We start from the raw sequence: 13,382 nt of genomic DNA on the forward strand, positions 1-13,382 counted from the left end.
GACACAAACATTATGCAAGCATTTTTTTTTTTTTTTCTTCCCTCCACATCACAAACTTGATGGTCCAGTGCTCATGAATGTACTTACCTGAATATTCAGTTTGTGCATCACACTCTGCTCGCATCTCACTCTCAGCCTCCTCACTCTTCGGCTGCGCTCTCGACTTCTTCTTCTTTCAGTTCTCTCAAACACCATCATCCGACTGCCTCATTGTTATTCGTCTTTATGGTTCAGAAATAGGACAAAATGTCCTTTTGTCTCTTCATTTCAAACGCAAAACAGGGAAGGCTTCACTTTTCAGCAACCCAGTTCATGAATAACATTTAATGGCTTGCTTGGTTTAATGTTGTGGTGGTCTGGATCTACCACCATTTGAGACTCATATAATGATTTCCTTGAAATCCTCGATTGTTTCGGCTTTGTTTACTGACCGTGCATTTCCATCGTCCGTCGCGCTGGAGTCACAACCTGGTGCGTGGCCAGTACTGTGTTTACACGCAGCGCTTGGCAGAACAGAAACAATGCTTTTAAATCAACATAACTCTCAGGCAAAGACGAGGAAGCAGATGGTTGCATCAAGGTGCACGCTGGGCTTTATCACCGATACCTTCTAGAATAACAAGCGTTTCAAGCCCACCATTGAAAGCTTTGTTGTGACACCTTCTCAGCCACAGGGGACACAAGGTGGGGAAATTCATTCTGTCCTACAATGCAACTCGTCATGTAGTACAAAATAAGGTGACGTTGCAGAGCAACACACCATGCTTCGGAATTAGACGTGATGAGTGACGGCATCGTGGCAAGTGGCATCTCATTTATGCACGCCGCAGGTGTAATGTTCAATCAGGAGTAAATAATAAGACCAGGAGAGGTGCCACTCTGGGTGGATGGAGGGATGGATGCAGATGAATAGATGGAGGGATGGATGGAAACATGGATGGATGGATGGTGTTGGTACTGCATTAAAATCAGATTTACCAATGCCTGAAAAATGAGCAGTCAGATTGTAACTGGGAAGCTAAGTTATGAAGTGCATTCAAATTCAGACACTATATTTATGTAAAATTGGAATGTTCATGCAAATGACCCCTGGATGTGTTTTTGAATCATCCCACACTATTAAAATCACAAAGCAACATGAGTCAACAGTGAGTCAAGTCGAAATTTCAGGCAGCAAAAACAGCCTTATGGCAGCTTCGGAGAGAAGAGCTGCGAACTTGGTAACTTGCAAATGAGATGTGCTGCTGTTTTGCTGGTCAGCAACACTGTCAAAATTTTTCTTGCGGTGGATGATCTCTGTTGGCATACATAGCGCAAGGTGTAGCGTGCTATTAATATTTATATTCAGGATTTCTTTTGTGTTGTTTAATTCAAGTCAGATAAGCTCATAGAGCTGAAATGTTTTCGCTTCAGTGCCACTGAGCTGCTTGAAAAAAAGGAGTTGGCTGATTCATAAGAATTAGTTATTAGTCAGAGGCAAGAAAAAAGGAATAAACACACACACACACACACACACACACACACACATTTCTGCCAGCTTGTTACTGAAAATCAGTGCCAAAAATTTCCCTGACCTTTCTGTCTGGAACATAGGCTAAGCAATGAGAAAGGCAAATTGTTCTTGTCACAGACATGAACAGACGATCCCCTTCATAAATCCAACATCAGTACATTTAAAAGTACTCATAAAATGTCACTGGAGGACACTGAACAATCAAGGCCCGCATTTCCATGACAACACTATTGCTAAAAGTGTGAAGTAGCTCCTGACAAGTTTGTCGCACAGCGACTCTATAAAGATCAGCCTCATACAGAGGATTTGTAGAATCAGAATAATCTTCATGCCAGGGCTGTAGTTGGCAGTGATTTAAAATGATGGTCAAATATCCTCCTTAGGATATTTATTAAATGATATTCATTCAAAATGTCAATATAGTCATTCATTTTGTAAATGTGACATTTGCGAGGTACATTTACATTGAGTTTTTTTTCTACAAGCGCAATTGAATTCATCCATCCATCCATCCATCCATCCATCCATCCATCCATCCATCCATCCATCCATCCATCCATCCATCCATCCATCCATCCATCCATCCATCCATCCATCCATCCATCCATCCATCCATCCATCGTTATTTCAATAAGCAGAGGTCACCTTCTCTCGAGATGAAACATGTACATTGAAGCAATAAAATTGTGTTTCTCTCCATCTTTGTCACTCACCTGGTATCACTCGTATTATTACAAAGCCCTTTTTGGGTCTCTTTGTGTCTTTTGTGTTTATTTCTTGAATGCGCATATCTGATTTCCTCCCCTTAAATTATTCTGGCAGTTTACATGATTCTTGTTGAGCTGTAGGAGACGGGGAGCAGATGGTGATAGGAAGGTGCATGTTGGACGTGAGCATTTTCAGGCCTCCTGGCATGGAAACATAAAAGCTTGCTGTTCTTTGGCTCATGATAAAGAACATGCAAATAGAATTGTTGCATATTCAGGTAAAAATGAAAAAAAAAAAAAAGACTCAGAGACTCCGAGGGCAAACATTTCAAGCTGTTACAAACATTGCAGGCACATTTTGAGAAATGTAAATTTGACATTGCAACATAGTATTAGTGCCATGTTGGTTCACTCGGGAGCCTTTCCAGATTTTTAAATCTACAACCCCTGGCAAAAAATTTAAAACGGTTCATAAAATGGATGTTTGGATGGATGGATAAACAGCGGTGGAATTAATAGCCACGGGGAATTTTACACCACATGCCATTTTGTCGTTCTTCCAAATATTTAGCTCAGCCCACAAATTTTGCTTTGTTTATTTGTTGCATCACATCTTCCATGAATCATTGGAGCTTACCACACAACTTTAGTTAAACACAAAGTTAGACACGCAGTTAATCAAGGCAACAGCTGGAGCCAGTGACATACATTTGTCACTCCCCGTGGCACATGATGAAGACTCTCGCAGGAAATCAAGCACGCCATGCGCACCGGGCTGTGGGATATTTTGTATGTCTTTTTTTTATTGAGCTGCCTCATATCCACACTGGAGACTCTGCCATTGCGTGGTAATTATCATTAAAGTGACTTTGGATGTTCCCTCCAGCTCTTGTCAACACTTTTTGGCATTGGGAAGGAAGTGTCTAAACCACAGGTGTCAAACTCAAGGCCTGGGGGCCAGATCAGGCCCGCCACATCATTTTATGTGGCCCGCAAAAGCAAATGATCTGTGAACTCAATGTTTCTTGTTAAAACACAAAAAGTGTAAATTGTCTTCCCTTTCATTAACAGTGAGATATTGCAATTGGTTTTGGTTACAATCCTACTTTCAAAATAAATTAGAATATATATTTTTTTTTTTACTGGATTATGTTGTGTGTATGTGATAATATGAGGGCCCATCCATTTCTATTTGAGTCACAAAGGAAATCATAACTGTGATGTGGCCTGCAACAAAATTAATTTTGGCCCCCCTGGTCCAAATTAACAAAACACATCCTGCTCTTCTGAGGCTAAGTAACGAGCAGGCCAAAACTTCCAAACATCACATCACTCTTTGCTTTGACATGTACAGTGAGAGCGCACTCTCACTGTACTGAGCTCCCCACGTTTCATTCAGATTCAATTGATATGCTATATTTTTTCTCCCCAATGAACACGGAATGATCTTGTCATTTTTATCCATGCTGGAGATAAATGGGTTACAGTTGAGGGATCGTGTGTGCACAGAGTTTGATTTTATGTGCTTCAAAGGTCAGAGAACAGTAACTCGTAAACTAAACAGGGGGGGGGGAGGCTGGGCAAGTTTTTTTCCCGACTGGCAAATTTGCCTCTAACAAGACATTTACAGTCGAAATATGAACGCTGCAGTGCACACAGCTAACGAGCTAAGATTTTCCTTCAGCAATGTTGTAAAATGGAAGGAACAGCTCAGCAAGGTGTGTCTTCTGCAAATGACCAGACAGGAACGCACAAATTAGATCACAGTGGCTAAAGTAAGAGCGCAATAGATACATTTGCATGTGAGCCGGCTGTGTAAAGATATGAACTACAACCAACTTAAGCATCTGTCTATGAAATCATCGGGGGACCAAATCCAAGCCAGTCCACTAATAATTCATGGCGGGAAGAGGGAATATGGGGACAGAGTAACTTTTATTTTAGTTTTTAAAGGCTGGCAACTTAACGCACTCACACACTTTTTTATTAAAAGTCAGTTTCTTAGTTTGCTGAACTGCAATGCCGGTATTGCAGTTGCAAAAGCAAAAGCAGTGCTTAACAAATTTAGCACCTATTGTATGTTTTATACCACAAATAATATTAGTGTACTAATCAATGTCAGTGCAACCATGACCAGTTATAAAATCATAAAATTCAATGATTGTCATCCATTGATTTTGTCATTTTAATTTAATTAAAAAAAGGACTAATAAATGAATATTCATTCACAAAATTTCATTTGTTGATCTGGTTTTATTATTTTAATGATATAATTTCCTGAACATTTAAAACAACAACAATCATTACTCTCTTGCCTGTGAGAGTAGGTGAGGATGTTCCGGAAGTCTCTGCTCTAGAATAAATTAGACTCGAACAATCCACACTGTACCTGACCACTAAAGCTCAGGGGTGATGAAATTGCCTGGAGGCGGAGGCATCGCCGAGGGGCCGCAACCAGCTATTACCCCCACCCTCCTCCCTTGCAGCTCAAGGCTCTTTCGGCGGTTGTTGACAAGGCTCTCTACAGCGCTCAGCAGGTATAGCCCGCCGTTGGCGGCCAAAGGTGCCCCCAGAGAGGCCGAGCCAACATCCTTTCAACGGGCCAGCCGTAATTTCAGCGGCAGTCCTATCAGAGCCTGGCAGACAGTCGAGGCACAGCTAATCGCGTTAAACAATGCGCTGGACCTTCCAAGTCCCCCAGTGTTGGAGGGAGACGAGTGGGATCTGGCTTCATTTGAAAGTAAAGCATCCTCAAAGTGTGTCTAGTGAGAACCAACTTTGAAATGTGTGCTCATATGCACAGCACAATTCATCATGAGTGAAGAATTCGGCCCAAGATAGTATTCATCATTCTGACAAGCTGGAGCCTCTTTCAACGTGCTTACTCACAAAGAAAGACTAAAACATTCAGAAGCACTTCATTTCAAGTCTTCATGAAATCAAACATTCATCTCAAAACAAAAACAAAACAAGAGTCCAGTCCAGGGAAAGCCCATTGAAGGCAATATAAAGTGAATTCATACGCTAACCCTAGTTTGAAACCCTCTTTGATTTGAAATCCTACTTTGAAAACCTAACCCAGGTTTAAAAACTTTAACCCTAGTTTTAAACTCTACTACAAGACCTTAGTTTAAAACCCTACTTTGAAACCCTAACCCTAGTTTGAAAAGCTGACTTTAATTTGAAACTAGACCAGTGGTGTCAACCTCTGGCTCGCGGGGCAAATTTGGCCCACACTGTAATTATATTTGGCCCATGCAGACAAATTGTGTAGCGACTTTGTGTCGATACTAAAGTTGCAAATTGTCTTCATTTAAAAAATAAAAAAAGAGCTGTTTTATTACCATTCATCTTTTTAAATATTTGAACAGTTCTTACTAGTCTAATTTCAAAAGTAGCTATTCATCAGTTTCTTGTGTAGCCTATACTGTATATAATATGAGACGTTCATCCATTTATTTGGGTTGACAGTCATAATGGCCCTTCTGAACGTGAAAGCTTTGCCTCCCACGTTTGACACAGTTCATCATGAAGCTCTCATTGACAAAACTGGATATAGCCACCCATTAGTGTGTTCTGCAAGAGACGAGTGGATGACAGAACTCTTCAACAAAAATCAGCAGCGGTTGTGCCCACACACATGCTGGTGAGCTGTTTCATTTTGTTCTCCGTCTGAATGCAGTTTCATTACATCACTGTGCACCAAATTTGGGCTAACTAAAAAAAAAACCACGTTTTAATCTCTGGTGGGGGTACATTTATCTTACATAACTTAGTGATTGTTGACAGGGTTAATTATTTGAAATCATATTATTGTTTGGTTAGAAAATATGGCTTCAAATGACTGAGCTCTTATTTCAAGAGAGAACTAATTTCTCGTGTCAATGAGGCTCACACAAAATGCCTCTCAGAAATGGACACAATCAAGTGCTTTAAATTAGTCCAGCTCCCTAAGGACTACCCTGCTGACTTTCATTCTTCATTAATATTCCACATGTCAAGTAGTTCCACAAATACCAGGGTGCATAAATGACGAATTCAAAAGACTCAACCACAACGCAGATCAGAACTCACTTGAGGATACGATCCACTTTTCCCACATGGCTGAAAGGGCGTACGGATGCTACAATATAGTAAACATCAACAACAAATAGAGGAGGGGCGGAGGATGTTTGATGAGATCGTAAAGTGCCACAATGTTACATAAAAACAAAGTAGGCCAAGATAAGATGAGTTACATTTGGGAGTCTCTCCTCAGAGCACCCATGTAGAAATAGAAAGAAGATTCCACCAGCAGAATTATGGATTCGTGTTTTTCTTGGTTATTTTGATATGCAGAATATATTATATTAAGTAAACGCACACGTCACCTAGATTCACACTCGCTTAAGTGTGAGTAAAATAAGAAAGAGATCCAAGCTCATATTTTATTTCAGTCCACGAAGGCACAAAGTTGCTGCACACAGGACTAGGCCTCTCACTCTTGCATACTCTTAGAATCGAGTTCTGATTATTTAATTGATTCATCGGTAATCTGATAAAATGTTACTTTGCATGAATGTACAATTTTACCATTTTTCTGTTTATTTTTCATTGTTTAGTGATAAAAAACAGTACATAATGAAACAATATCACACAAGAGGGATTACATTGTACACACCAAAGCTTTTAAACCGAAAGGTTATTGTCTTCCATTGTAAAAGCAGACGCTTGCAAAAGTCTTGTTTTGATTAAATGCAAAAGATAATCTGTTTGTTTTTATGAATTAATACAAAATTTAATGAATACTTGTTGTTGAAAGGACATTAGAGGATTTGGACCGTTACAGTAACAATACAAATTGGCTCGAAAACAATTACTCGATGATTAAAATATTTGTTGATTAATTCGATAAACAATTACTTGTCATTAATTTTGAGAGCTCTACATAGGACCATTACTTTGTATTTTGATTAGATTTGTATTCTTACCACCCACAATGATTTTTTTTTTTAAATTGTAAAACACTCATAAAATAGGCTTTGAAAAAGTTTGTCTCAACCCTTTAGGCTCCGTTTGTGATAGAATGACAGTCATTTAAAGAATTTGAATTTTTGAATTCTTGCTCACCTTTTTTGAATCGTAACATTTATTGTCACCGAAACAGCACATAAAAATAAAACGTGAATCATTGAGGGATATAAACACTGATTTTATGGACTTGAGTTACTCTGACTCACTTAAGTGATCCAGTTCACTTGAGTCTCTTTTGTTGGCCACCTGCCATAGTTAAGTGTTTTCTGTGTGTTCTCTTGCTGTCAGTAAGAGAAGAAAATTGCAAACCATTTCTCTTGCACACCTTGCACGCTAATGTCTCACTTGGGCTCCCTTGCTCATGATTCCTCATTTTCCAGCTGCTGCGTTTTAATAAGAAGTCCACCCAGTGAAACTGGACAATGGGTCGATTAACAGCCTGACTGGTGGTCTATTTGGACTTGAAGTACCTTTTTATGATCCTCCTTGTGTATCTGCCACCTCCCACCTAATTGGGATGAAAAACAAGTAAAGAATAAAAAAATAAAAATTGTGCAAAAAAGTGCAACTTTTGAAATGTTCCTGAGTTTAACAGATGTTGAAAGCTCAGAATAGGAAGATTGCTTTACAGTCTAAAAAATTTATTTCTATATAATAGCTTGAGAAAGCTTTGCAGAAAACACCACACTCAAGTGATTTTTTTTTAAGCATCTTCAAGCTGTCGCGTTGCAAATGTTCGGCTGTCACATGAAAGGAAAAGATTGCAACGATGGTCTGTTTTGATAACAAAAGACAAAATCAAAAAAACGCAAAAAGAAAATTGGTGTCATGAGTTATCAAAGGGAACTGCGGTCTATTTTATTAAAGATGAGATTTTCCTTAAGCACAAGCTTTTTATTTCTTTCACGCTCCATCCATTCTCAGTCTGTTTCAGCACATTTTGACCATAAAGCAGATTAAGGGAGTAGCAATGCTTTGGAGAACATCCACCAGGGGACTTCAGAGGCTGAAGCAGCAAAATTGCAACTACCTTTGTAAACCGGCACAAGAAGCAATTAAATAGAGCTACTGCAACTCTGGCCCATCACTGTTCTTTCAAATTAAAAGGACACGGAGCAGAAGGATGCGGTCGGTGGCTTGCGGCCGCTCTCTGGGATCTGCTCTCAGACATGTGAGGCTTCTCAGCAATAACTCACAAGGAAACGTGGCTGAGGAAACGTGGCTGAGGAAACACAGCGACCACCATGCTACCACAGATATGATGAAAGGATGTGATGAATTCATGGATGCCCCCTGAGGAGAAGCATGGTTTTCTACTTAATGATGTTATTAGGGCAGCTGACAGTAAAGGCTTTGCATCAATTGTCTTGGCCATGAGCCGATTATACATGCTATGCCCAGGTTACATTCCGGAAACATACGGAACCAGTAATCCCATTATTAACATTTTCTGCAATAGTTGAATATGAAACTCAGAATATAAAGTATGAAATGGTTTTAAATCATCGGGTGTTTGTATGGGAAGACACCAGCGGTTTTCAAGGGCAGGGCGCCTAGCACTGACACTGATCAATAGTACTGGTAAAGAGAAAAAAAGTTTTGGGCTCCAGAAAACAAATAGATTGCTTGTTTCTTTTTTTTAGATAAATGGGCGGTGAACAAGTTAGTAATAGCATGAGATGTCTGCGGGCACGCTTCCATGTTGACCTCTTTCCGATTCAGGCTGTGACGTCACAAGGCCTTGCGGTCTAAAAATAGCGTTCGTGCGGTCGCTATTGAGTCCACCTAGTGGACTGTAGGGGAATTGTGAAAATTATATTTCATCATATCAATCATATTGAAAAGAAAATTTGATTTTGTTGCAAATCGACTTTAAATGTTCATGTGGAATGTGTAAGCGACAACGTTGTCATTCTGGCTTATGCATTATTTTCCATTAGATTGGCCCCAGCTAAATCCGCCAAGCAAGAAGGGGCTAGCTAGCTAAATCTGCAGAGGAAAAGCTTGTTGATCAATGATACTTATAATGTCAGTCTGCCATCAAGATAACAACTGTTCTGAGTGTAATACAGTATTTGGAACTATCAACAACGGAATTCACAATTGCCATCGTTATGACACTGCCTCACTATTTCGCAATACAAGCCCCAAGCTAATCGCAATAACCGGACATTGTTATTGTAGAGCAGAGAAGACTGTCGGTGGCAAAATGATTTGTAAGCAGCTTCTGGAAGACTTGAGGGCTGTTATGATGTGTTATGATGCAATAGAAAAAAGTGAAATTCATTAGCAACCATTCTTTTCACACTTTTGTAGACCCGCTAAGGTCAAACAGAGGCCACAGGGAAGAAAAGAAAAACCATCTGGTGGCTGAGAATTACTCTGAATATGCCTGGCTAAGGTTTTTATTTTCTCCATCTCTTTACTTATACAATCTATTACTATTATAACTGAGGTCTTAAGTAGTACGAGGGTGCTTCTATGTTTGGTACATTTTTGTTAGGCTGAGCCAGTGGTCTTCACTAATGAAGTAATTGGCCCTGTCGTGAAGCCAGAAGCTGTTTGGACTGCTGCTACTTAATTAACCAACAGGCTCTTACATTATTCATTATACATTTGCTCGTTTGTTACTGATATAATTACGTGTCCATTTATTTCTCCTTTTTTTTTTTTACGTAATTTCACTCATGAACCTCATTATACGAATCTGCATACATTCCGAACTCCGACACAAACTCACTTGCATCTAGTGCGCACAATCAAGTACACAAACAAAGTGCAAATTTATGAGTGACACATTTGAATCGGAACGTCAGAAGCTGCAGTAACAAGGGCGCGTGTTTGTCTTGGGAGGCCTAAAGGCTCAGCGCTTTTGTGGAGAAGCCAAATGCTAATGAATAATATATAGTACAATCTTGGCAGTGAACGTGCATATGGCCAGAAAGTCACTTCATTATTTAACCATCAAGCATAATCAAGTAGCTGTGATATATTGCGAACAAAGTCATACATAATATCGGTCAATTGTGTAAATGAGATGACCTGCGACGAAAGCATCTCAACCATAACCTAAACTCGTTCATTGTAAACTATTGTATGAAAAATATATCATTTTTGAAGTCACCATAGCAATCCGAGCTTTCCCCACTTAGTTCTCATGCAGCTCATGTTCGGCAACATCTGTCATATTTGAGGTTAAAACAAGGGCAGTGAAAAGGACAGCTGCGTGATTGTCATGCAAAGTCAAAAGCAAGGCGATCAAAACTAAAAGTGAATATCAGCACATCAAAAAAAAATAAAAATACACGCAGATCACACAGATGCTTCGCACTGAGGCATGAAATTTGAAAATGAAAAAACTCGGTGAAGGACATTTGTTTTAACCAAAACAGCTTTTTCTGTTTTTGTAATCGGCAGCTCATATGCAGCACAGCGTATTTCACCTGACTATTTAGACAAGCTTGTTTGAGTAGATTAGCTTTGCCAAAATCCACTGAAGATTACAAATTAGAATTCTCTCTGAGTGGGTGAACATCAAAAAGTGAACATCACGACACATTTCTTGCACATCTCCTGTTCAGGTTTGGAATTAAGTGCCGTAAGGGCTTACTTTTTGAGTGGCAGAATCTATTTTACATGAAATAACTTATTAGTCCACATTGCCCTCTCTTTGCCTTTGCATCACACTATTCCAACTTGTTATACAGTTGTCAGAATAATTAATATGTTCGTTTGTCAGAATAGCATTTTGCCCTACTTTGCAAAGTGTTAGTACATATGTTTAATCGGTGTTTGTAAGACAAAGAAAAGTTTCGCTCTCTAACAGAACACCCAACTGCGCTGTATTATTTAGTGAGGCCGCATGTTCTTCTTCTGCGATAGCTTGCATCATGTGAAATGTGCAGCAAGGGCAGCATCCATAACTTCATGATATCAACTATTTTGATAGCTTTCTACCACATTTGATTGCACATTGTGAAATAATACACAAAGTTGCATTTCATCAACGTGAAGCCTTTTATTTTCGCAAGATTTATTTGCCACTTTGATGGCACATACTAAGCATGGGGACAATAGCATAAAACAAAGGGCGCATAATGAAGTCGTTGGAAAGAGCAGCTCGGCAAAATGCTGATGGAATGTAAATCACGGAACATTTGTGATTGCAATGGGTTCGGTGCCGTCTACAATCGTTACTGCAAATACTTTGTTCTTGTCTATGTTACGAGCCGGTGGGAGTATGTAGATTAGGCCAACGCTGGAGATTTACTCAGGGTGTAGAATCAAAGTATTTTCATCCTGTACCAACAACAAAAGTCAAACTCTGTATTGTTCTGGTGTAAATGAATTTCGTCATAACCAAAAACTGCACATGATGTGCATACTATCGGTCTGCTTAAACTCTAAGGCTTAAATAATCATTCCGGGAAAGTATTCTTCGAAACTCTTGACAGCTGACCTGGTCCCTGGGGGTCCACTTTAAAATTTTGAGGTGTAATATCACCACTCACCACTAGATGGCAGACATGGCTTTGTTACACATGCACTCTCATGGGTCTTATTCTGAACTATACTACAGCACGTGTCAGCCTACTTGTTTTGCAGTTTGGGAATAAACTACAAGACAAACATAGTACTTGAATTCTATTAAAAGTTTGAGTGAATTGATTATTTGTGGAAAAAAATGCGCCAAATGTGGTGCATTTCAGCAGCTCCAGTTTTGAAGCGTGTTGATCATGTTTATAGTATACAGTATGTCTCTTCCTTTGTCAGAGGTATTGTACGGGTATTACAGGAAGTAAAATAGTGTAGAGGCGAACATTTTACTCCTTGACTTGTTGAGACAAAATCCATCCACCTTACAAAAGTGCGCTGCCGGCGTCTTATCAGCAATAGCTTGTCCACAGAACAAAGCAATGACTCCCCTTTGATGGCGGCCCTACGGAGAGGAAACATGATTAAAGTGTTCTACTTTCTGTCAATTCTCTCAGGGGAAACTTGATAAATCTACTGAGAGAGTCAGAACAAGGAGGGGGACGGGAGCATTTTTTTTTTTTTTCTCAAAATGCATTTTGACATTACTCTCTGTTACATGTTCAAACAGAAGAGCATAGGTGACGTCACTTGAATACTTGACATCTGAAGAACAAACGAATATCTCTTCGCTATCTGTCGTGGAAATTGACTAACTGTTTTTGCAATTATCGTTGGCGACCTACATCTCATTACTCATCTCTCACCTTGTTCTCCTGCCTAAAGCCATTTCCAGCTGTCTTATGCTATAAAGTTTCATCATCATCCTGCCGGAGTCTGTCTAATTGTTTCCCACTTTCATCCAAGTCAACTGTCAACACCACAAAGCAACACGACTTAAAGTCTCTGTCCTCTCTGTGTTCTCCCGATCAAACTACTCATCTGATCTTCTTCTTAGATGAGTGTGAATGATAGATTAAAAAAACATTTTCAGACGGAACTATACAATATGGGTCTTGTCCTGCGGTCAGATTAGACAAAGCTCATGTTCAAACTTTGTGTTCATTACTCAGATGAATACTGCATCGTAGTGAGTCTGGTTGCATGTAGCGAGGATGTATTTCAGTAGCAGCTCCAGGCATCTACAACACGGCATTGACTTCCAGATGTGGTAGTTAGCACTTGTTAATTTACGAAGCACAGTTTCACACGCAATACAACCCAGCACGGTCTGAGCTTTCCAAATGTGCATGTTCAAATGTTCAAAAGACAGCGGTAATCGAAATATAAATGTTAGCTGCTTAGTATATTCTTCATCCATTCTTTTTCACTATTTAAAAATGTCATGAAATGATGGAACAACCGAGCTAGTTCTGGAAGTAAAATAAAACTGTGTGTGGATGTGACCAGCATTCAAAAGTACAGCTGAAATCCCCCAAATTTTTAGAGGTAGTGAAATGAACCTGCTCAGACTTGTCGGATTAATAATCAAAGCGGCTCCTCTCCATTAAGCCAAAATCTGTTGAACATTGGACACAACATTATATTTTAGAATAGACTATCCCTTAATTGCTCAGTCGAGAGCTATATTTAAATTGAGAAGAATTCCCAGCATTTTGCTTTCAAACTTCACTTTGAAACTACTTTTTCACTCTGGTAATGATTGTGTCCATTTA

The sequence above is a fragment of the Syngnathus leptorhynchus genome, chromosome 1, assembly GCF_054491065.1.
Source record: "Syngnathus leptorhynchus isolate UIUO chromosome 1, UIUO_Slep, whole genome shotgun sequence".
In the NCBI taxonomy this organism is placed as follows: Eukaryota; Metazoa; Chordata; class Actinopteri; order Syngnathiformes; family Syngnathidae; genus Syngnathus; species Syngnathus leptorhynchus.